This window comes from Nyctereutes procyonoides, unplaced genomic scaffold (genome assembly GCF_905146905.1).
Source record: "Nyctereutes procyonoides isolate TBG_1078 unplaced genomic scaffold, NYPRO_anot_genome, whole genome shotgun sequence".
Lineage (NCBI taxonomy): Eukaryota > Metazoa > Chordata > Mammalia > Carnivora > Canidae > Nyctereutes > Nyctereutes procyonoides.
Genome location: NW_026575044.1, coordinates 31498967 through 31522500, shown reverse-complemented (window position 1 = coordinate 31522500; position 23534 = coordinate 31498967). Strand labels below are relative to the sequence as shown.

Below are 23534 nucleotides of genomic sequence, written 5' to 3'. Positions count from 1 at the left end.
ACGAGGAGGGTTAACGAGGTGGAAGAACGAGTGAGTGACATAGAAGACAAGTTAATGGCAAAGAGGGAAACTGAGGAAAAAAGAGACAATCAATTAAGGGACCATGAAGACAGATTAAGGGAAATAAATGACAACCTAAGGAAGAAAAACCTACGCTTAATTGGGGTTCCCGAGGGCGCCGAAAGGGACAGAGGGCCAGAATATGTATTTGAACAAATCCTAGCTGAAAACTTTCCCAATCTGGGAAGGGAAACAGGCATTCAGATCCAGGAAATAGAGAGATCCCCCCCTAAAATCAATAAAAACCGCTCAACACCTCGACATTTAATAGTGAAGCTTGCAAATTCCAAAGATAAAGAGAAGATCCTTAAAGCAGCAAGAGACAAGAAGTCCCTGACTTTCATGGGGAGGAATATTAGGGTAACAGCAGACCTCTCCACAGAGACGTGGCAGGCCAGAAAGGGCTGGCAGGATATATTCAGGGTCCTAAATGAGAAGAACATGCAACCAAGAATACTTTATCCAGCAAGGCTCTCATTCAGAATGGAAGGAGAGATAAAGAGCTTCCAAGACAGGCAGGAACTGAAAGAATATGTGACCTCCAAACCAGCTCTGCAAGAAATTTTAAGGGGGACTCTTAAAACTCCCCTTTAAGAAGAAGTTCAGTGGAACAATCCACAAAAACAAGGACTAAATAGATATCATGATGACACTAAACTCATATCTGTCAATAGTAACTCTGAACGTGAATGGGCTTAATGACCCCATCAAAAGGCGCAGGGTTTCAGACTGGATAAAAAAGCAGGACCCCCCCCAAAAAAAATAAAAAAAAAAAGCAGGACCCATCTATTTGCTGTCTACAAGAGACTCATTTTAGACAGAAGGACACCTACAACCTGAAAATAAAAGGTTGGAGAACCATTTACCATTCAAATGGTTCTCAAAATATACCCTAAAAACTATAGAACACTTCTGAAAGAAATTGAGGAAGACACAAAGAGATGGAAAAATATTCCATGCTCATGGATTGGCAGAATTAATATTGTGAAAATGTCAATGTTACCCAGGGCAATTTACACGTATAATGCAATCCCTATCAAAATACAATATACCACAATTTCAACATCTGTTCTACTGTTGGTTTTTTTTTTTTTTTTTTTTGGAATTTGGGGTGTGTCTAGCTTAAGGCAATTATGAATAATGTTAGTGCAGACATTTTTGTTTTTTTTTTGTGCAGACATTTTTGAATGTGTCTTCTGGCACACATATAAATGCATTTTTTGGGTGCCCACCCAGTTGTAGAATTGCTGGCTATGCCAGTGTTTAGCTGTACAGCGAATGCAGACAGTGCTCTGAAATGGTCATAGGTTCACACTCTCACCAGGGCTTCAGAAAGCTGCTTCATATTCTTACCAGCTTTGCAGTTTTTGCCACTCTGGTGGTGCTCAGTGCCATCTCATCATGATTCCAGTATGCGCTTCCCTGGAGAGAAGGTAGAGCACATGTCCATCTGTCAGTTGGCCTTTCTGCTGCCCTCATTTGCAATATACTTTCTAGCCTCTTGCCCATTTTTTAAGTTGATTCATAATCAATTTAAAGTTGATTTATAGTCATTCTTGTTACATCTGGATATGAGTCCTTTGCCTGTTGTATGTATTGTAACTACCTTCTCCCACTCTGGCCTTTTCATTGCCTTAATGTATCTTTTGATAAACAGAAGCTTTTAATTTTAATGTCGTCCACCTTACCAGTCTTTTTTCTGGTTGATGACTTTTGTGTCCTGTTTAAGAAATCTTCTCCTATCTTAAAATTTTAATCCCCTTCCCCTATTTTGCCATCCTTCCCACTTCTTCCCCTCTGACAACCACTAAATTGTTCTCTGTGTTTATGAGTCTGTTTCTATTTCAATCACAGATATTCTTGAATGGTGATTATAAGCCAGACTCTGATCTAGTGCTGGGAATATAATGATGAATGAGAAAGACATAGAAACTTGCTCACATCCAGTATGGAAAACATGAAATAACTGAATGTCTACTTTGTTATAAAACACTACTGTGTTTTGAATTATTTATAGATATTATACTTATATTCATTCTATTATCATTGGAATGGTTATCATGTTAGTAATTTTTGAAAACTATTTTGATATAGATAATGCATTTTTCACCAATAAGGTCAAATTGAAAGATTCCAAAATGTGGGCACAGACTGCTTTTAATATGTATCTTTGTAAAATATAACAGTGAACTGATATATGTAGCATTGGCCAAAACTTATTTTTCAGTATATAATTTCACTAATCTAAATGCTTAAGAATGTGGGCTTTCAGTATTAGAATCTCAGTTGTGGGGATCCCTGGGTGGCGCAGCGGTTTGGCGCCTGCCTTTGGCCCGGGGCGCCATCCTGGAGACCCGGAATCGAGTCCCACGTCGGGTTCCTGGTGCAAGGAGCCTGCTTCTCTCTCTGCCTCTCTCCTCTCTCTCTCTCTCTCTCTCTCTCTGTGTGTGTGTGTGTGTAACTATCGTAAATAAATAAAAATTAAAAAAAAAAGAATCTCAATTGTGTTAACTTAGGGAACACCAGCTCCATCTGCTCTTTCTTGTTAATGTTGCAATCACCTTTGTTTTAGAGCTTCTGTCTAAATCATCTTTTAATCAGATCTTATTTAAGGAGTAGAGAATACTTTGTAGGCTTTTCAAAAAAGTACAATTTCTTTCTTCTAAAAGATTCAAAACAATGATCTTTTAGTCCTGTGCCACTCTTCTAGATAACTGTCTAGTTTTGATTTTAGATTTCTTCTCTTCAGAATGAATACAAAAATTAGGAAAACTAATTTTTATAAACTCATCTTTGTTTTCAATTGTCCTTGAAAACAGAAGTCAAACAACTGCACCAAATTTAAACATAGAAAAAATAGGTGGGACACAACTTTGCACATCTAAATTCTTATTTGGCAGCATTGATTAGTGAAAAAAAATCTATTTTTCAGAGAATTGATGGATATACTGTAGTGTCATACTACTACCATCACTTCAAGTCAAGAAATCATTTTCTTTAGAGAGCTATCTATCATAGAAGTGAACACAATTAATGAGTTGTTTTATTAATTGCCATTATTTCTACCATTAAGATTTCTTTGCCAAGAAACCAATTTTAGGAAAACTTAAACCTTAGGTTTAGGTTATTTCTTCTGCTCATTGACCTCAGCTTACTGTAAGGTTCTGGCTGTATAATCCATTGCTTCAGTTTGCTCACTACAGTAATTTGGATTTTTGTAATAATTCCAACACATGTGATAATGAAGTGGGGGGGACACAAATTGAGAGACTAGATAATGATCTACACTATTGATTTCACTCAGGAGAATTATGATATATTGGGCAAAAAGTATCATTTTGGGACACCTGGGTGACTCAGCGGTTGAGCGTCTGCCTTAGACTCAGGGTGTGATCCTGGAGTTACAGGATCAGTCCCACATAGGGCTCCCTGCATGCAACCTGCTTTTCCCTCTGCCTATGTCTCTGCCTTTCTCTCTCTCTCTCTCTCTCTCTCTCTTATGAATACATAAGTAAAATCTTTTTTAAAAAGTACCATTTCTGTCAGAAATTGCTAATGCAATGAATTGAAGGATTGACTTATGTAACTTTTTCCTTAAAAAAAAAAAATCCCCAATCAGTAAGATAATTAGTTATGCATATGTAGAAATTAAGGCTTTTTTTTTTGTTTGTTTGTTTAACAAAGGTAAAGATCTGCTTAGTCTTTTGAGGTTCACAACATAACACATTGTATGTTAAATCTAAATAGGTATGGTCAGGAGAGCTTCAGTCACTTAGGAAGCCTTCCTGGAGGCTACATATGGGTGAAGAAGAAGCAGGAGATGGGAGGCAGGGAGGTGAAATAGATAAAGGGGTTTAAGAGATACAAACTTCTAGCTATAAAATAAGTAAGTCATGGAGATGAAAAAGTACAGCATAGGAAATATAGTCAATAATATTGTAATAACATGATGATGGCCACTACCTTTATAGTGGCGAGCACTGACTAATGAATAAAACTAATGAATCAATATGTTGTATGCCTGGGCAACCCGGGTGGCTCAGCGGTTTAGCGCCGCCTTCAGTCCGGGGCCTGATCCTGGAGAACTGGGATCGAGTCCCACGTCGAGCTCCATGCATGGAGCCTGCTTCTCTCTCTGCCTCTCTCTCTCTTTCTCTCTGTCTTTCATGAATAAATAAATAAAATCTTTTAAAAAAATATGTTGTACACCTAAAACTGTTATAACATTGTATATTAATTATACTTCAATAGATTTTTTTTAATAAAATAAATTTTCTTTAAAAAAAGAAGCAGCAGGTGAAAGCATTGTAAATATCAGGGCATAGCAGTGTTGACAAAATGTGAAAGCCTAAGTAAATATGCTCAGGGCACAGGTTTCTGTAGAAAAGTGGTGGTTGTTTTAAACACTGGGTTTGAATTCTACATAAAATGCTCAGAAACTTAATGTAATACATGGGAAGAGAAACTTGATTTTTTTTAAGCTATGGAATGAATTTATAAGATAAATACTTATTATAGGTTATCAAAGTAATACCTCTAAATGATGAAGTATGATCAAAACTTACTTATTTTTTGTATTCCTAGATATTCTAAGAACATATAGTAGCTGAGTGTTTTTTGCCTGTTGGTAGGATTGCCATTACATGATGGAACCAAATAAGTGGGCAGAGTGAAATTCTTGCTTTTGAAAATCAAACCCATTATGATGAATTGACTCTATTTTGAACTTGTGCCACAGGCTAAGAACATGGATATCCTGAGGGTGTGCACATCAACTCTGTTTAGGAACTCAGAGCCACAGAAGCTCTGAGCTACAGTGCAAAGTCCTAAATCCACAACATAGTCATTGTCCACTCTAGCTTTCAGAAAGCATCTTAGAATAAATGCGTGTCAAAAAGAATTGTAAAAAGAGATAATGAGTGAAAACTCTAGAGGAATTAAAGAAGGAAAAAAATATCCCCAAACATGAACAGAATGTGTAAGATTTGGAGAGATTTGACAACACGTGTGCAAAAGCAGATAGTTGAGACAAATTCTGTTCGATATAATGATGGTGAACTAAAGGATGAATAAATCTTAACTTAAAAAAAAATTCACAGATAGGAAAACCTTCCTTGCCAGAGCAATATTTCTACACTGTTCTTATATCTTAAACCAGTGAAAAATATTCCTGATCTTCTATTCCTAAAGTGGAATGAAACCAGAAGAAATCTCTAAAAGGCAATGTCTCCATCTCCATAATAACTATGCATTTAAAATTTCACCATTTTCTACTCATCAACACAGTCAGAACTTTAGATTATTTCAAGCAGAGAGCTCATTCCCCCTCAAGTCTTGGCACAGGAATCTAGACTTATCTTTGTGTTGCACAAAGGTTTTCTTGACAGACTGCTACCCTAGGGGAATCTAATATCCCAAATGTAAGGCCCTGGATTGAACCACCTGGTCTCAATTTCAAAACCTTCAAGTTAATATCTGTAGCAAATTCAAAGTTTTGTATAATAAATTATACAGGCCAAATTTTTGAAGGTTCAGAAAGGAAATAAGGAAAGGAAAAAAATAACAAACAGTTATTGAGCTTAATTGGCACAGAAATAGTCCTCCATATAAACCTCATATGTATCTCATCTTGTGAGGTTTATACTTTGTTCAGTTTTTAATATTTGCTATTATAGTCCTGATTATATGCCAGAAATTTCAATTTAGGTTGAAACAGAATTTTATGAATATGACTTGTGTTCAGGACCAATTTGGAAAATGGAAGAATACATCTATAAAGGTAAATTTTTCTAAGGGCTAGAAAGGGAAGGAATTCTTGTCACTAAAAGTTAACACAGAAGTTCACTTTTCAAGATGCATGGACTACCTCAGAGGTCAGTGCAGGACCTCCCAAGCAATTGTGTAGACTGAGTTATCAAACTGAGCATCCCTTTAGTTACTTTGTTATACTTCTCTGAGGTATTCAAAGACATAGCATATCTGAAAGTTATGAAGCTAGAGATTTGGGGACTGCAAAACCACCCTGGAGCATTGAGATTACACGAGAGTCATAGAGGAAGTTCTTCTTCCATCTGTCACCCAGCATACAGGATAAATGAAGGAGAACATTTTTTGTTTCATACTTAAGGAGTATAAAAGAAATAATTCTAATTTAAATCATTACTTCATGTTAAACATTCTTGAATGTATATTTCTTTGGTCCTATCAAACTCTATTAAGGATTCAAAAATAAAATTCTCAACCATGACTAATGAAGAATTTCTAGTTATTGTTTACCTTGGTTCCATCTATAAGCAGAACTAAGTTTAAATGGTGTTTGTTTTAATAACTTTTGAAACCCTCTGAATCTACTTTAAATACAGTTAAAATGTGATGAATACAACTGATTACATAGTTGCTGATGGTGTGAATGGAACAAAATTATTAGAAATTTTCCAAAATGGCAGAAAAATCTTGAATTAAGAAGATATAGGACTTCTGGGGAAGATGCCAGTACAGATAGGATCCTACACTCAACTTTTCCCATGGATACAACTAGATAACATCGACATTAGTGTGAATAACTCAGAAAAAGACTCAAAGACTCACAGAACAGACTCTCTGCAGCTAAATATAGAGAAGAGGCCACATCAAAAATGACAGGAAGAGTGGAGACACAGTTGAGAACCAAGCTGATCTGAAAGACTATCCATAGGAGGGAGGACTGCTGCAAGCATGGAGAATGGAAAGAGGCAGACTCATACCAGGTACTCCAGACATAGGGGATCCTCACTGGGAAGGCAAACCCCATAATATTTGGCTTTAAAAACCAAAGGGTCTTAATTTCTTGAGTTCTTATAATGAGTGGGGCTTTACATGTAGAACTTTAAAAATCAGTGACTTTGCTCTGGGAGAGCCAGAGGCTGACAGGAAACTGAATCCGCATGCTTAAAGAGATAGCACAGCAAACAGCTCCTCTGAGACACAGCATCAAAGTAGTAATTTGAAAGATGACTAGAATATACAGGAAGGATATTTGTTTACTAATCTCAGAGTGTGTGCATGCTACAGGAATAGGGATCTTTGGGAGACTTCTCCAATAACAAAAGAGCTGGTGAGCATCATTTACTCACCCTGTTCCCCAGCCTAAATTATGGACAACTGTGAGAACCAGCATAGCATCAACACTTTCTATCTAGCTTGCTATCAGCATGCTGCACCTTCATGCTTTTCTGTGAACTTATCCCCTCCAACACATTCAGCAACTGTCTAAATCAGTTCCAGGATTTATCCCACAGCAGATCTGTGTAAACCTTGCTAATACCATGTGTCCTGCCCTCATGCTCTTCTGCAGACTCACCCCCTTTCACTTGGTCTTGGCAAGAGTACATCCAAAGCTGCATCACAAGCATGGCATTGTGCAAACAACCTTTCCAAGGGCCAGCACCACTCTGAAGTGACCCCTGACCCAGGGAGAGGGGAAGGTAACCACATGCACCAGTTCAACTACAGCCCCAACAGTGGGCTAGGGCCAGACACCTTATCTGACTGCAGTCCCTGTCCGCTAACAAAAGACTACCAGGGGAAAACGCCATGACTGCCATGCAGTTCAGTGCAACTGCAGCTCTGGCAAATGCCTAGCCAGCTCAAACCCAAGGCAAGCCCAGATGGGGCCATAAGAACACAGTGCAAAACACTGCCTAAAACAAGCAAAAAGAGCCATTACAGATGACTGGGCTGAGGCAAATCCTGCTTAGCCATGAGTAGGGTGCAAAAAATACACATAAGAGATACCCATGAAGTACAAAGTGCCAGTGAATAGGGGACAGTTCCAGTGAATGTCACTATAGAACTTCTTCTTCATAAAACCATTATTTCTAGTGCAGGAGATGTAGCTGACTTTCCTAACACAGAGAAACATACACATAGAAAGTTAAACAAGGGCAGCCCGGGTGGCTCAACAGTTTAGTGCCACCTTCAGCCCAGAGTGTGATACTAGAGACCTGGGATTGAGTCCCACATCAGGGTGCCTTCATGCAGCCTGATTCTCCCTCTGCCTCTCTCTGCCTGTGTGTGTGTGTGTGTGTGTGTGTGTGTGTGTGTGTGATGAATAAATTAATAAAATCTTTTTTTTTAAAAAAAAGAAAGTTAAACAAAATGAAGAGACAAAGGAATATGTCCCAAATGAAAGGGCAGGACAAAATCATGGCAAGATGACTAAATGAAACAAAGTAATAAGCCAGATAGGAAACTTACAGTAATTGCTATAAAAAATACTCAGTGGACTTGAGAAAAGGGTGGAGGACCTCACTAAGACTCTCAACAAAGATATAAAAAAAAACATGAAAAATAACCAATCAGAGATGAAGAAATTGACACCTGAAATTAAAAATACCCTAGATGGAATAAATAGTAGACTAGAGGAAGCAGAAGAATGGATCAGTGACCTGGAGGACAGAGTAAAGCAATCAAGCTGAATAGGAGAACGAAAAAAGAATAATAAAGAATGAGAATAAATTAAGGGAACTCAACAACACTCTCAAGCATAACAACTTTTGTATTACAGGGATTCCAGGAGAAGAGAAAGAAAATGAGGCAGAAAATTTATCTGAAGAAGTAATAGCTGAAAACTTCTTGAATCTGGAGAAAGAAACAGAAACAGATCCAGGAAGCACAGAAAGCCACCAACAAAATCAATCCAAGGAAGTCCACATCAAGATACATAGCAACTAAAATGGTCAAAAGTAGTGATAAAGGGAATTTTGAAGGCAGAAAGAGAAAACAGTTACATACAGGGGAGACCCCATAAGACTATCAGTGGATTTTTCAATATAAACCTTGCAAGCCAGAAGGGAGTGGCATGATATATTCAAAATGCTGAAATAAAACAACCCTACAATGAAGAATACTCTGTCCAACAAAGGTATCATTCAGTATAGAAGGAGAGAGAGAGTTTCCCAGAAAAACAAAAGTTAAAGAATTCATGACCAGTAAACCAGCCCTACAAGAGATGTTAAAGGGGACTCTGAGTGGAAAGGAAAGAACATAAGTAGGTATAAGAAAAGTAGGAAGCACAAAAGGAGTAAAAACAAGTAGATCTGAAAAAATCAGTCAAGTGACTCACAAAATAAAAAGATATAAACTATGGCACCATATACCTAAAGCAGGGGAGGAAAGGAATAAAGAATGCGTTCAAACTTAAGCAACTATCAAGGCACCTGGGTGACTCAGTCAGTTGAGCATCTGACTGTTGATTTTGGCTAGAGTGAAGATCTCAGAGTCCTAGGATCAAGCCCTGCATCGGGCTCCACATTCAGTGAGTCTGCTTGTCCCTCTACCCCGCCCCCTCCCCCCCCCCCGCTTGTGCTCTCTGTCTGTCTGTCTGTCTCTCTCTCTCCCACGTAAATAAATAAATAAAATCTTTTAAAAATACCTTAAGCAACCATCAACTTAACATAGACTGCAAAAGGGCAAGGGATAATAAATAATAACAAGACAGAAGTCACTATCTTCTTTAATTTGATCTAGGAAGAAACATTCTATAATTTTTGACATATGCTATTTATAAGAAGTAGGTAACTAAGCCTAGTCCATACACAAGGGCATAAATACCAGTAGATTGAGATCACTGGGAGCCACTTTAGATTCAGCCTATCATATTATGGAAAATAAAACTTTGTTCCATTGACTCTTAGGAATAAAACTATGCATGCTTTTTCAGAGATTTTTTTCCTACTATTTTCTTACTTATTTGTAGGTTTTCTTTAAAAATTACCATTCAACTGCTTCCACATTTCAGTTCCTGAACTCAAGTAGTCTATCATGCTTATTAATTTAGAGTGTATGCTTCATGCTAAAGGACAATATCCTTTATAAAGGATAGTATTTCAAGCTGGTGCATTAGCAGAATATTGGAAAGACTACTCAACTGTTTTATTGTGTTGACAATTTCAGAGTGGTATGGCATATGACAGACCAGTGGAGGACATGATTTTCTGCCCATTGCTGTGCCTCCATTGCTGTGAAATGGGTTCCTTAGTTTGATGTGATATTATGTAGCATTCAGTATCAGCATTTGAAACTCTGTAAATCCTTAAACATGGCACAGGAAGCAAAGGAAACAAAAATGTATCATTAGAATATACGTGCTATATTCTATATGCTTGTGTCCTCCCACATTCATATGTTGAAATACTAATGCCCAGTGTGATGATATTAGGAGGTGGGGCCTTTAGAAAATGCTCAGGTCATGAGAGCAGAGCCCTCATGAATGGGATTAGTGGCCTCTTTATGGAAGAGACCCTAGAGAACTACCTTACTCCTTTTACAATGTCAGGACACAGTAAGAAGTCACAGTCTGCAACATGGAAAAGGGCCTTCATCAGAACCTGACCATGCCGGGACCCCAATCTTGGACGTTCAGCTTCCATAACTGTGAGAAATCAAATCTTGTTTTTGATAAGCTACCCAGTCTTTAATATTTTATTATAGTAGCCCAAACAGACTAAGACAATGTGGAAAATTTCAATCAAGAGGAATTTCTTCCAGGATGGAAGCTGTTCAAGAGAATCAATTGCCACTGAATTGGATGACACTTCATAGGATGATGCCATATGAGGGGCTTACCACTGGTCTCTGTTGCTGGCAGGTGGGATATTTAGCAGGTGGGGATCTTCATGGGGTGACCCATACTGTTGGGTCTCTGTATAGCCCTCATCCCTGTCGTCATGGCTGACATATCCATTTTTAAATTCTCCAGCAATAAGTGGCCAATAACTGATGTCACTGGGCTGTGTAATTCCATCTACTTGGTTATTTAGTGCTTCTATTGGTAAAGGTGGATCTATTCTAGAAGGCATAAATGAGTGATACAAAAATTCTATACACTTTGTATCCTCTCCCATTTGTCCATCCACATGCCTCTTCCACAGGCCACCTGCCCCTAACCTTTCAAACTTTATGCTCCAAGCCCCTGTCTACACTCTTGCTTTAGCACATCTCTTGCTATACTATGTTTATGACCAACTAGTGTGGAGATCTTCCCTTTGTGTAGATTTTCCATGAACCAGCCTTGATTCTTTACATTTCAGTCAACTTGTTATAAAAGAACCTACTCCCTTTTGGCACAGATGTACTATGAAGATAGGCAGCGCTGTAACTGTGGTGGATAACTATAGTTGGGGTCTGGTCCACCTGTTAATGCAACTTCTTGTGCCCTTGACATTAATCATGCCTATCATGGATATATCACTCTCATCTAAAAGTGTATTGCTAAGCCTGCCTAAATTCATGATTTTATTCATTTTACCCATGATGGGCATCTCTGACTGCATAGATGCTTACCCAGTCCATCAATATTAAATATTAGTGGAATAATAGAAGATGCCTTATGAATGGTGCTACAGATGGCATGGGGCCTTTCTCTAGAAACTCAAAAGTGTTTACTGTGATTTTTCTATTACTGCTTGACATGACATTTTCTTCCACCACAGATACAAAAAGACCTGCTAAATCTATGACAGAAGTGACAGAGCTACTTGCATCACACCTTGAATCTGCTTCAGAGTCATACTGAAAGCTCTCAGACTTCCATGTTATTTCCGTGTAAATTAGTTGGAGTAGTATTCTATAGTACAGAATATGCTACCTTCAGAACTTGAAAATGCCTAACAACTGTTTTTAAAGTAAACCTGAAAGATGCCCTTTTGGCTATAAAAACACACACTTACCCATATGCAAAATATATTCATCCCCACTTCATCCCCAGATCCTCAAATGTCTTATCTAATCATAATATCAGGCTCAAAGTCTGGGATCTAGTGAAGTATTTCAAGTTGAGACATACAGTCTCTTGATTCAGAGATCTATGAATAGAAAGAAAGAGAAAGATAAATATACAAGTAAATTTTTGACCTCATGCATATATCATATAATTTTTGAAATAGGGATCCCTGGGTGGCCCAGTGGTTTGGCGCCTGCCTTTGGCCCAGGGTGCGATCCTGGAGACCCGGGATTGAATCCCATGTTGGGCTCCCAGTGCATGGAGCCTGCTTCTCCCTCTGCCTGTGTCTCTGCCTCTCTCTGTGTGTGTGTGTGTGTGACTATCATAAATAAATAAAAATTAAAAAAAAAATTTTTTAATAATTTTTGAAATAGAAACAAGTGAACTCTAAAAAAAAAATTCCCATTTGAAGAAAGAAAAAAAGAAAAGTACCATAGGAATCACCACTCCTTGGCAACTCAGAATTCCTACTATGCAAATGTTTCCATGCCTCCCTTTTCTGGAAGTAAAAAATGTCCCTTGATTAGATCCCAGTTCTACTTTCTGAGAGTGGCTTTCAGCCACTTTGGTTGTCATCTTTGTCCAATTCTAAAGAAGTTGTTAGAGGATGTACCCTCTGTATTCTCAGCCTAATCTCTGCCTGAAAAATTAGGGACCCAAAATGTATTTTAAATATTAAGCAGTTTCAGTCCCTTTTAGCTTTAACTGGTGGTACTTTAGCTAGCTGTCCCCAAATCTGAGTGTTTTATATACTTGATTACAATCAACACATACAAAAGCGACAAATTTTTGCTTTTTATTTTATATTCCATTTCCATGAACCATAGTTATAAAGGCCATAGACCTTTGCATGCTTTGGGTAGCACTGGCCCATTAAGAACCTGTGCTTTCTAGAGACCATTTTGTTCCCTGCAAGACATACTAGGTGCCACCGTAATTCTTTTGAAATCTTAAGAAAGTACAGGAGGGCTACTTCTTGATTTGGTCTATATCCCTAAGATACATCTTAAAGGCCCTTGATTTTATCTTTACCTTGAGGCTGTATCTATCTTAATTTGAGAATATTTTACTGTTTTGCAAAGTTAGAGAGGCTGAAGAATTTTAATAAGTTTTATAAACAGTACATTTGCCTCTTCATTCTATTTACTAACCAGGTTATTCTTCTCTGAGCTCAAGTCTTACTTTTATTACCTCATTAAATCCATCTAAACGAAGTTACATCTCTCATTCTGCACTCTGCCTGGAGTCTGTCCTGCCCAAATCTAGAAATTAACTACACCTGATATCAGTCTTCCAGAGGATCACGGAAGACAGTTTTTTACAAATATTTCATGACTGTATCATATGGGCTACCATTTTCTAAGCCTCCTATGTCAGCTTCTTTCTAACTTGCCATCCAGGCTTAAAACCAATGCCATGTATTTTAGGTTTTTGTTTTATTAGCACTCCAAGTACCGATTTTTCCATCAGATAACTTTGGATATTTACAGCAAAATTCAAAGACACACCAAAACAATAATTTATTTCTCATACATCTTACCAGGTTGCCTCTACTTGTGTCAATAGAGTTCACTCACATAACATTGGACCTACTGAGTTTGTTTGGGTTCCCCTGGGTAGTTCTACATCAAACCTAGGTCTGTGGATTGGGTCTACTACTTGATTCTCACAACTCCATGGACCAGCAACCTAGTCAAGGTGTGGTATTCTCGTGACAATAGTAAAGGTGCAAAAGAACATGCCCATGCACACTTCGGTCCTTACATGCTGAAAAAGCTCTTGCTTTTAGCATCTCATTGGCCAGACCGAGATTCTAGCCCAGAATCTAAGAGGGGAATACACTTTGTGTTTTGGGGTAGGAATTTCAAAATTACATGGAAAAGGATGTAAATCAAGGAAGGAATGATATCTACGTTACTACCAAAGCACTTTTGTAGAAAAGATAATAAATGTGACACATTTTATACTCCAAAATACATATACACATCCAGAGTATATCCAGGAGGCAACCAACGTCAAATACTTGGTGATATCAAAGCTAAAAAAGTATATTTGGGCATTACTTGGTATATAGATATGTAACAATTTTGCAGTGAACACAATATCATAAGAGTAAAAGGATTATGTTTTGGAATAAATACAAGTGCAGGGGATAGACAGCAAATAAGAAGGCAGAAGAAGATGCTAAAAAGGACTGTTCACATATAAAGTACTAGTGGATGTGTGGTGGATATCAGGAATAAAAAAGGATTTGAGGAAGGAAGAAGTCATAAGATGTGCAGAAAGGTAAATAAGGCTGAAACCTAGAAACCGATAATTACATTTGACAATTAAGAGGTCTAATTTCCATTTTACACATAAATGAAATAATTGCATAATTTATTCATGGTTTAATGATATCTAAATACAAATCATGCATCATAGCATCTGACTTTAGGGCTGCCTGCCCTAAGACCAATTTAATAAGCATAAGATCTTGCTTGTCATATTCCTAGGGGCAAATTAAATATTAAGATTCTTGGATATCTACATCTAAGAAATTCTTATAATTAGATATATGTGGAAGGAGAGTACTCCAAATTACAAAACCTGGAAAAAAAGTTAGTCTGGCAATGGCTCTTCAGCTTGTCTCATTTACAATATGAGTAATAAAAAATATAATTAGAATAAAGCACTTTAGGAAGAACAAATTCCCCAAGCCTACCTTACAAGTTTTGACTCTATGTTCCAGGGGAACTTATCTAAATGAGCAAAAAGAAAATGCAACCCACTGGGAATAGCAAAATCAAAAGTAATATTAGTAAAGGTATTTGCTCCCCACAGGAGCACACTCAATAATATCAGTTGGAATTCCATACAAAGAGGAGAGAGTGTTGGATTATGGACCATTAGGAATAATTTACTATCTATCTGAATCTAATTTGTTCAGATAGATTAAATAGTTAAAGAGACGCTATGAAGGAATACGCCTAGCAAAGCTTTATCTACTTTTTTTACAGACATGACAAGAAACAAAATTATTTTGATTGCACACGTTGATTTTATGTGTGCAAGTGTTATGTGTTGAACTGTGTGCCCCCTCCAAAATATGTTGAAGTCCTACTCCCCAGTATCTAAGAATGTAACTTCATTTGGATATAAATTTATTGCAAAGGTAACTAGTTAAAATGGAGTCATGCTGGAAGAGAGACGGCCTTCAGCCCAATGTCGCTGTAGTCCATATAATATGGCCCTGTGAAGATGGAGACATAGGGAGAAGATCATGCAAAGACAGAGGATTGGAGTAACATATGGATAAGCCAGGAAACATCTAGGATTGCCAGCAAACCACCAGAAGCTAGAAAGAGGCAAGGGATGATTCCTCTACACATTTCAGAGCCAGCATGGTTCTACCAACATCTCTACTTCAGACTTCTAGCGTCTAGAACCATAGAAAATAAATTTCTGTTGTTTTGAGCCACCCAGTCTGTGGTAGGTACTTTGTTATGGCAGCCTTAAAAAACTAGTACAGAAAGTCTCAATCTGACTGAATATAAGAAATTTAAACATACACATATATCCTGTATGAAGAATTGGTGGTGACTTTAAAGGTCCCCAGTTCATAAAATGCTAACTAGCCAAACACAAATTAATAAAAAGCAAGATCATCAAAGTTATTGACGAATATTCAAAAGGTGAGGATGTATATTAGCAAATGGTCTAAATGACTTAACAATGAAATACTCTCCATTGCTAAGTAGGCGAATTTTAACAAGGTATGATGTTTGGTGGCTTTAAAGTCAGACAATCTTGATGTAAAAAGATCCAGTTCCACCTCATTAACCAGCTGCTTGACCTCAAGCAGTTTATTTGAATTCTCTAAGACCCAGTTTCCTCATCTTTAAAATGAAGATTATAATAATATCTGTCCTATAGAATTTTTATGATGACTTAAGTGTATTCTCTTTCAAACATAGTTCCAATGCATAATGAGGGTGTTATTCTTATTCTATTATCTGATAAACTTTTGTGTATTTTTAGAAATCCTTATTCCTCACCATTGAAAACTCAAAATATTCTTCTTTCACTTTCTTTTACCATCCTGTTTCCACATCATTCTCCAGCATAACTGCACTTCAGAGATGAAATGTAGGCTCTAGTTTATCAATGGACAGAAGAAATATGTGATTAGGTGTAAAAATGTATAGTTTCTACAGTCAGACAAATCTAGTCTTCCTCCCTTGTCAGAAAGGAAAATTTAGACAATTCATCTAACCACTCAGAGTGCCTATTTGCTGTGCTATAGCATAAAATTATGAAAATGTCTACCTTATATTAAGCATAAGATATAGACAGAGCATCTGGCACAATAAAGATTAAAACTTGCTGGGCAGACCTCTCCAACCCCTCAATTCATTCAAGCACCAGGTTCTATTCAGGTCATCTCCACACCTCTTAGTTTGCCGAGGCCTCATTGCCTCATGACAGGATTACTCCAACAGTTCTCTAAACTAACTCCCTTGGTTTGGACCTCTCCACCAAGCCCTATGCAACCTACATCCTGGTAAAGGAATGAACTTTGTAGTATTGTTGTGCCTTAAAAAAAATGACACTGGGGAGCCTGGGTAGCTTAGTCAGTTAAGCATGTGACTCTTGATTTTGGCTCAGATCATGATCTCAGGGTCATGAGATCAAGCCCTGCATTAGATTCTGTGAACAGTAGGGAGTCTGCTTGAGATTCTTTCTCTCCCTCTGCCCCTCCCTTGGATCACATGCTCTCACTTTCTCTCAAATAAGTAAATACATCTTTAAAAAAAAATGATACGTGTTCACCATTCATAATTTTATCTACTCTAAATCTTTCTTTCTGATTTACCGGTCTTTATAGTCTAGTTCCACCTCACTGTAATAGACACTGTAAGACACACCCCAGATCCCTACTGATGAAGAATTATATCAATGAAGCTGCTCTGGTTGCAGAGTGCTGACAGTAGCCAGCTTTCAACTGCCAGAAACATCAGAGATTGCCTCAATTGCAGAGAGTCACCTTTCGCAAGATCATGCCCCTTCCCAGGGTGCCCAACACCCAATGACTCAACAGTGCAAGCATAAAGAATCCTGATCAATGTGGCCTATAACACTAAAAGGTCATTCTAGCTCCAGAGCTGTCCATAGGATTGATTGAGGCTATGACTGGAGTTGCCTTCTCAATGTCTCCTTTTGCCCATGCCTGCTACAGTGCCTCCATTTCACAAATGTTGACTCCAAGGCTGTCCTTATGTAAACCCCTACTCAACAAACTCCATCTCACAGTTGGCTTCTCAGGAAATGAATCTGAAACATCCACCTAAGCCATCTTTGTTTCAAAGAAGCCATTACCATAAATGCAAGTTCTCCCTTTCTTCTCTCTTTAGCAACCTAATTTCACACAAGCAATCATTTGTTCATGTATTCATTTATTTTTTAAAACGGAATAAAGTATGCTTCCTTCCCTGTAGGCTTCTTTCCTATAGACCAGGAGGGGAACATAAGAATTTAAAATAAATATGACTAAAACAAGATAGTAGCTCTTCTATAGGTAAGTGTGAAGTCCATATGAGCACATATAAAGAGCTAGAAATTGCTATTGCTGTGCTAGTTCACAGGCAATTGTGCAGCTTCTTTTCTTCTTTCTGTTAATGACAAACTCGATATTCACCTCTTTGAGGAAGTTTCTCCTGTCAAGCCTTCTCATTCTATTTATTTAGATTTTTGCTGCTAATTATAGAAGTCTTTTGGTTCTAATATCATTATCTTTACTTTTAATTCAAAATATGTGCCTGCAGTAGGCAAAGTATAAAGTGCAGGGATTCACAGAATTGATTGGAAAGATAACATGCATAAATTAACCATTTTCCTGAATATCCTAGTTGTCAGTATGAAACAGCATTTTAGAATGTATAGAAATGGCAATAAGAGGTTTCAAGATAAAACATACAGGTTTCATAAAGACTGGGTTCATTATTTTCCAAAGATAAAATAATATTGATTTCTATAGCTCTGCTAAAATGCTCTTTGTCTCTTTCCATATCTCTAGGTAAGGGAAGACAAGGTTTTAAAAATCTGGGAAAATAACAGAAGTTAACTGTCACCTTACCTAGTAATTTTTCATTTTTTACTCCATTACTAAGATGTTCTACTATGTCGAAATGACATCCTTTCATCTTACCCAGAATCCATAGAACAAAGTAGGAACTCAGTAAACATGCAAAATGAATAATGAATAAATTAATTGAAAGTCACCTGCAGCTTCTTTTCTATCAAAATACTCAAAAGTATATTATTTGAAAAGCATTTTTGAATGTAAATATATAAGATTTTGCCTTGAAATTTCTAGGGTTAAAGGAGTAAAAATTAGGGTGCCAAAACATGACAAACTAGGCAAGTAAGAAGCCACGTTCCATAGATCTGTGGAATTGCTACCACATCCCAGAAGAAGCAGTACCATATGTAGAGAAGTTCTACTTTGCACCTTTTTCCATAGACAATTGCAGTTTCGGAAATTATACATTTGAAGTTTTTCTGTACTATTCTATTTATAGAATATTTCAGTGATAATTATGCCTAAAGTCATGTCTAAATCACCACTCCTGTATAATATTGCTCTAAATTTAATACTCTACTCAACAGCTGTTCCTATGTTTTCTGGCAACATTTCAATGATTTAAAAGGAGAATATTTAAGAAAGTTGTAGATATTCTGTTTCAGATGAACACACCAATCAATTACTCTTTCTAAGACACTTAAGTATACCTCAAATAAGTAAAAATTCCTGGCTTTTTTGTGATAGGTGTGGTAACATCAATAGCTTTGAAATAATAAATTGCAGTGAGCTGACTATTCCACCAACATTACACTACCATAAACTACAGGAAATACCAACCCAAGGCTTAGCCCCTTGGGTGTTTCTCCCACAATTAGATTTTTACTGATAGTCCAAGACTTTTAAGGAAGTACTGATATTAGAATACTTAGTCTGTGTTCTGTAGTATACTGCAGTAAATGAAGAATTTAGTACTGAAACAGCACAACAGTACCTGGAATAAAACAATAAGTGAACTTAAATCTAATTCTTTAATTTTTTTACACATTTTATTTGTTTATTTGAGAGAGAGAGAGTGAACACACAGAAGAGAGAAAGAAAGAAGAAGCAGACTCCCCACTGAGCAAGGACCCCCCCACCCCAAGATCATGATCTGAGCTGAAGGCAGATGTCTACCCAACTGAGCCACCCAGGTGCCCCTCAAATCAAATTCTAATATTTAAAACCAAATGTCTGACATCTTATCACTTATAGTTATATTAATCTAGAAAATCAGTCATTAAATGCAACAAAGAAAGGTACATTTCTATATAAACTGGACAAATTGACAATTTATTTATGATACACATTTTTATTACTCTGTGTCTATCATTTTTAGTACATTTGTATACACAGAAAGAAAGGTGTTGCTAAGAGTGTCTTCAGAGGGCAGGGCTACAAATTGGGTGGGCATATTTAATTTGCAGGTGCTTAATTCCAAAAAATGTGAAAGCAGGATGATGGAAGGGAATAGGAAAAATATAAGGAGATAAAGGAAACATTCTTCCTAAAAAGACTTTAGTCCTTCTTTCCTCAGCTTTTTCATGTCTAGAGGCTGGAACACTATGTCTCACTCTTTGGTTGACCTTTCTTTCCCACTTAGTGAATAAGCAAGCAAATCCTGCAGGGCATGTTTTACAAAACAAAAATTTAAAAATGTGAGCAACAACAAGCAAAACCTATAAGGAATTCACTATAAAGATCTCCCCAAGACTTGTCAGTCTTGAAAATGCGTATAAAGTCTACTAAAGTTTATAAATTCTTGACTCCTGGCACTTCTTTATCTTGAAATATTTTACGACACTTAAGTGTTGCCTAAGTTCTTCCTGTGATCAAAGTAGATCTTTCAGTGAAGACTCTATATATGAATTTGTTTTGTCAATTTAGAATGTATAAGGATGTGTGTGTGTGTGTGTGTGTATTAAGTAAAAGGAGAGAAAACAGAGAAAAAGAGAGAAACAACAACAAAATAACCAGAGAAACATGAGGCTTGAGCATGCTGGTTTCTCTTAGGTAGCTATCATAACTACAGAAATGAAGATAGGAAGAAAGAATCAATGATTAGCTTTTGTACAAAAATTAAAAATCAACCCTTTGGCAGATGCTTTAGCTTTTTATGTTATAAGAGGCCAGATCCTTATAGCATCTAGAGCCAAATTCTTTGTATCAATATAGGTACAGAGTGAGTAAATAATTGACTGGTAAGTGCTATATCCAGGCACCTAAAACTGATAAAGATTTTTGCAAGTCAGGAAGAAGAGAGAAGAATCAGTGAGAGTTATTGAAAGGGTATTGAAGCCTGTCCTACCTAATGTTAGCTCCAGAGTACACATGCACATGAGGGGTAGATTGATCTCACAGATGTTTCAGGAGGAAACATGTTTTTTTGCATGCCAGGAAGCAATCTGAGGCAGTGTCATGAGAATCCTCACATACTCTGGTAGGACACAAGGAGAAAGCAATCCCTCAGCCCCTTCCATGGTCCTTGGTTGAGAATATCAAGGATGTGGCACCCTGAGCTGGCCGTCTGAAAAAGATTTGCAGTGGTTACAAAGACATGCCTTTGCACCAAGAATGGAGAATGAATCAGGTGAGAGGTCTCTCAGCACAAGCCAATAGGAAAAATGTCAATAACAGTGTCTGAGAACTTCCAACTCTTCCAGACTTGATGATATTTTTGGTACATAAAGGAAAAATGTCCCTGAGAAGATACAAGATTGAGGAAGAATCCTACATTTTTAAACTTAATTTGACTAAATTTATATGAATTGACTAAGAATGATTACATTTTCTCCCATTAAATTGAATGGGAGCATTTCTATTGAAAAAAAAAAGTCACCACTTAGCATGTTTGAGTAATAGTCTGGAACCATGTTCATGCAACATGTGTCTTCCTTTTTCAATTATTTACTGAGGTTGTCTTTTGGGAAATTCCAGTCTAGTATCTTATTCAAGTTACTTGTCCTTATTATAACTCTGAAACCTTGAATTATGCCTATGGCATTAATTTGGCACTGAACAAATATATATGCAGAAAGGGACGAAGGAGGGAAGGAATGGGGGAGGGAGGGAAGAGGGAAACTATAAAAGTAACGCCTCCCCATATCTTACTCAGTACCTCTTGATGTATTGGAAATCCACTACTTATTTTCCCATCATGTTTTTTATATGTCTACTTGTTCATTTTAAGAAGAAAGGGTAAAGCACATTTGGGAAGGAATAAGATACCAATAAGGACAAGTATTCCCATCAGAGGGAATTCTGTATTCTGTCCATGCATCTGACTGAAACTACATGTCTGATGGTTTTTCAAGGCGCTAAAAGAACAGTCAGGTTACCATTTTTAAAGTCATGATGAGGATGAATTTTTTAGAACATCAAATCAATACAGCTATCAATAAGGAAAATATTTTAGATTACATAACACCACAAAGAAAAAGTTAGAATATATACTCCAAATAGAGGAAACTATTGTATACATAGGACAAAAGACTGTTGCAATAATTCTTTTAAGTCAAATAGGAAAAGATAAAATTAAAAGGAGAAAGAGGAGAGAACAGATGATGGAAATGTGTAGGAAATAATTATGAAATAATTTTTAAAATGTAGTCATCAAAGTATGAGAAATATTCAACTTCACTAACAATCCAGTAAGTGCAAATTAAATGATTTTTTTCAATATTTAGATTGAAAAATTTTAAAATGACAAAAAATACATGATAAAAAGTGAGAGCAAAAATGATAATACCTCAGTGCCAGGTACAATATTTTGGAGGGCAATTCAACAATAGGCATCAAATATTTAATGTGTGAATACCTTGACCTATACATGCCACTTCTGAAAATTTAACCTAAATAATGAGACACATTGTAAGGTACAAGAATCTGTACATCTGAGTTGTTTAGAGTACTGCAAAATAACATTAGCCTAAATGGTCATTGATAGTATTTAGATAGTCTAGATCCATATTGTAAAAAAATACTCTGTGGAAATAAAAAATTACTATGTAGTTGGCTTTTGGATGTGCCCAAACTATATTAAGTGTAAAAAAAAAAAAAAGAAAATCCCCAAAACATTCAATCTAGGATGGTACTTTTGTTTTAGAAGGTAGAGAGGAGAGAAAGAGGGATGGGACAGGGAAAGAAGGAAAGAGAGAAGAACAACAGAACCTAGAAATATATTCAGCAAATATATTGAAAATGATTATTCTTGGATTATGGATAATTATAACTTTCTTCATTGCAATTTGTGTGTAATAGCTATGAAAGTGTGTTAAGTTTAATGTCAGAAGAAAAACAATTATTTATGAAAAATAAGGTTAATAATAATACCCTTACCAAACATCCTTGACATCAAAATGACTGCATCAGAGAAAATGGTGGCTCCAGCAGCTGGAGGTCTTAGGATGCAAGCTGTGGGCACACTGAGACTGGTTGTGGGAGCTTCTACCAACTGGGGGCAACCACCCATACGTGCAGAGTGATCAGAGGCTCTGAGTTCCTAGGGCAGCACCTGGTGGAGCAATTTCTGGCAAGAGGCCACACTGTCAATGTATTTGATATGCAGCAAGGGTTCGACATTCCTTCGGAGTCCTCTATAGCCAACGGGGTCTGTACCCAACTCTGAAAGGTGTAAGCTCTGTTGTCCACTGTGTGTCGCCCTCACCATCTAGTAACAACAAAAAACTCTTTTTTGAAATGAATTACATTGGCACCAAGAATAGCAATGAAACTTGCAAAGAGGCTGGGGTTCAGAAACTCATTTTAATTAGTAGTGCCAGTATCATCTTTGAGGGTGTCAATCAAAATTGGAACTGAAGACCATCTATTTGCCGTGAAGTCCATAAACTACTATGTGGAGACAAAAAATCTTATAGGAGTGAGCAGTCCTGGGGGCAATTACCCTGAGAGACATTTCTTAACCATGGCCATCTGCCCTTATGGCATTTTAGGTACAAGAAACCCTAGCTGGCCCCCATCCTCATTGAGGCATCCAGGAAAGGCAAGATGAGGTTTGTGATTGGAAATGGGGAGAATTTGGTGGACTTCACCTTTGTGGACAAGGTGCACCGACACATCCTAGTGGCAGAGCACCTCTCCTGACATGTGGCCATTAGTGAGAAAACTCCCAGGTACCATATTTCCTACAGTGTGGCCATGGCAACCAGGTCTATAATCCAACTGCAGCCCACTTTCCAACCAATGTGGGTCTCACTGGATGGTACATTCACGATTACAGCTGTGAAAGGACCAAAAAGGTCATGGACCCCCAGCCACTGGTCACGATACAAGACACCATAGAAAGAACCATGCAGAGTTTTCACCACCTGAGGAAGGTCGAGTGAGGCACCCCAAGACTGAGCTCTCTCCATGTATCATCCCCTGGCTGCTAACTCTTCCCTGAGGACGAGCAAACAAATCTCCTGCAAGTGAATTTCTTCTGAGCTTCAATCTAGTCCTGTAGTTAGATGAGAACACACCCAGCTCTTCCACAAAGGTAGAGAAACAACAGACATTTTTCCCTTAGTAGGATTCTATTTCTATTTCTTAAAGCAGGCAGCTTCATATTGTTTGTGTTCTCTCCTTCCCTACCTATCTCCCTTCCTCCTTCCA

The 23534-nt window shown here is 37.4% G+C and overlaps 1 pseudogene; it reads left to right on the top strand.

The window, feature by feature from the left end:
* Nucleotides 1-15535: 15535 nt before the first annotated feature.
* LOC129508650 (sterol-4-alpha-carboxylate 3-dehydrogenase, decarboxylating-like) lies at nt 15536-23266 on the top strand (annotated as a pseudogene).
* Nucleotides 23267-23534: the final 268 nt, after the last annotated feature.